We start from the raw sequence: 2,518 nt of genomic DNA on the forward strand, positions 1-2,518 counted from the left end.
GGGACAAGGGCAGGGAAGGGGGTGAAAGAGGAACACAGACCTCGAGTCCAGCAGACGTGGGGGCGCTGCTTCCAGGCCGAGTGTCATGGTCTGGGAAATGACATGAATAATAGCCACTTCTGAGAACATGAGGGAATGCCAAGGCTGACTATTCAGTCAAGGTTATCCTGCACACAAGCTACAAAAGCCCAGTTCTAACTGATTGCACCAAAAAAGGGGCATGTAACCAAAAACTTGGGGGCATTGTTACCTTGGGGACAGCTGCATCCAGGGGCTCAAGTGGTAGGACCCATCTGTCTCTTGGCTCTGCTCTCTAATCAGGGCTTTATCCTGGCGGTGGCAAGAGATGGCCTCCAGCACCTCTGGGCACCCCCCCTTCCAGTTCATTGGAAAGGGGACTCCACTTTTACAGTAACTCCAGCAAAAATCCCAAGGCTGTCATTCATTGGTCGGCTTGGGTCACATGCTTACCACTGAGCCAATCACAGTGGCTAGGGGATGGAAGGTGCTGATTGGCTGGCCCACCCTGGAGAGGTAGGTGCTCAGTATACCTAGTAGGACGATTAACATGGCATGCTCCCTGTGTTTGGGCCTCCTCCCACCAGGTCCTCAGCTCCTCCTCGGCCACAGAGCGGTATCCCATGTTCACCCTGGCCGAAGGCCACGCTCAGGACCACAGCCTGGATGACCTCTGCTCCCAGCTCTCCCAGCCAACGCTGCGGCTCCCTCGCTCAGGGCGGCTCCTCAAGGCCAAACGCCCAAGCTCCGAAGACTTTGTGTTTTTATAAAAGGAGGGGATGGGGGGAAAGATGCATCACTATTTATTTTTTTATTTATGTCACGGTGGGTGTGGGCACTTGAACTCTGGCAGTGATGGGATTTCCTCTTCTCAGCCCCCAACAAGCCCAGCTGCAACCAGTCTAGGAGACCACCAGGCTGGGGCCATTCAGCCAGGGACAGCGCCCGTGCCCCTGCCTCCCACCAGCCAGGCCCTCCTGGCAAGGCAGAGAGGGAGGGCAGACCCCCAGGCACCCACTCAGGGCCTGACTCAAGTACTGTAGTTTGCACTGGACCGCTCAGGCCCCTGGCTGGTCCCGAAGCCCCTGTCCTAGGGGAGCTGTGGCCACCGGGGGGCTAATAAAGCTGTTTGACTTGAACGTGGCTGTGGCTGGGCTTAGCATTCTGAGGGGACGTGGGGTCCAGGAGGTGTCTCAAGGTGAGGTTTCCGAGTCGCTTGGGTAAGTTTGTGAAGTAGGCCTCAGTTTCCACATCTGTAGGATGGGCTGATCGCCTTGCCCAAGGTAGACGTGAGGTTCTGGTGGCAGATAGTCTTCGTCACTAGAAAGGGGATCCGTGCCGGGGCTTGATCTGCAAGGAGGAGCGGGGGCCCTGCCTGCTCCTTGGCGCTCAGGAGCCACCCTTGGGCCTCTGCTGCTTCCTCTGCTGCCGGCCCAGCTGGCGGAAGTGCAGCCGTCTGGGGTTGAGCCCAAAGGCCTGCAGTCTCTGGCGGCTGAACTCGCGCCCACTGAGTGTCACCGTGGGGCCCAGCAGCCGTGCCTTCTTGCCCCTCTTCCGCCTCTGGGGGGCTGGCTTCTGGGTGGGTGACACAGGGGCCTCCTCTTCCTGTGCTGGGGGGCTCTCAGGCCGGGGCCGCTTCCTGCAGGCCGCATCAGGCACCGCCAGCTGCTCCTGAGGGACACCCTTGTCTCTCTGTGGCTTCCCTGTGGCCTCTGTGGGCGTCTCTGTCCTAGAGGAAAAAAGTCAGGGCTCAGCCCGGGCTGGTTATGATTAGGCTAGTTCCTGGGCACAAGTGTCCCGTTTCACAGATGAGGAAAGGAGGGACACAGCCAGGCGGCAGCAGCGATTCACACACCTGCCTTGGATTCAAACCCAGGTCTGATGCCAAAGCCAGGGTATTTGTTTTGGTTTTTTGTTTGTTTTTGCTAATTTTGTTTGTTTTGGGGGTTTTTCTTGAGATGGGTCTTGGGATCTCACTCTGTTGCCTAGGCTGGAGTGCAGTGGCACGATCTTAGCTCACGATAACCTCGAATTCCTGAGCTTAAGCGATCCTCCTGCCTCAGCATGAGTAGCTGGGACTACAGGCATGTGCCACCACGCCCCGCTAATTTTTCTGTTTTTTGTAGAGATGGGGTCTCACTATGTTGCCCAGCCTGGTCTCAAACTCCTGGGCTCAAGCGATCCTCCCGCTTCAGCCTCCCAAAGCCCTGGAATTACAGGCGTGAGCCACCGCACCCAGCCCAAAGCCAGGACTTTTCTACTGAATCCGAAGGCTGGATTGTGGTGCTGATAATTCTGGTATTTGTGCCTGAGTCTACACTCAGCTACTCCTGTAAATTAACTCAATTTAGCTTTAAATCAGTTCTGTAAGCTTCTGTCACCCTTGCCTTATAGCCTGGGAAACAACAATGGCAGTAACAGCAGAGGCCTAGAGGGTATTTACTACCCCTTATCTCTACCGGAACTAACTCATCCTCCGCAGCCTAGTGAGCAACAACCA

At 56.4% G+C, this 2,518-nt stretch overlaps 1 protein-coding gene across 3 annotated transcripts in view; it reads left to right on the forward strand.

Moving 5' to 3' along the window:
* Positions 1-2,518, forward strand: part of ATG4D (autophagy related 4D, cysteine peptidase) — a 10,784-nt gene that overhangs the window by 4,624 nt on the left and 3,642 nt on the right. The window lies entirely within an intron of this gene.

This window comes from Propithecus coquereli, unplaced genomic scaffold, assembly GCF_000956105.1.
Source record: "Propithecus coquereli isolate 6110/MARCELLA unplaced genomic scaffold, Pcoq_1.0 Scaffold164, whole genome shotgun sequence".
NCBI lineage: Eukaryota > Metazoa > Chordata > Mammalia > Primates > Indriidae > Propithecus > Propithecus coquereli.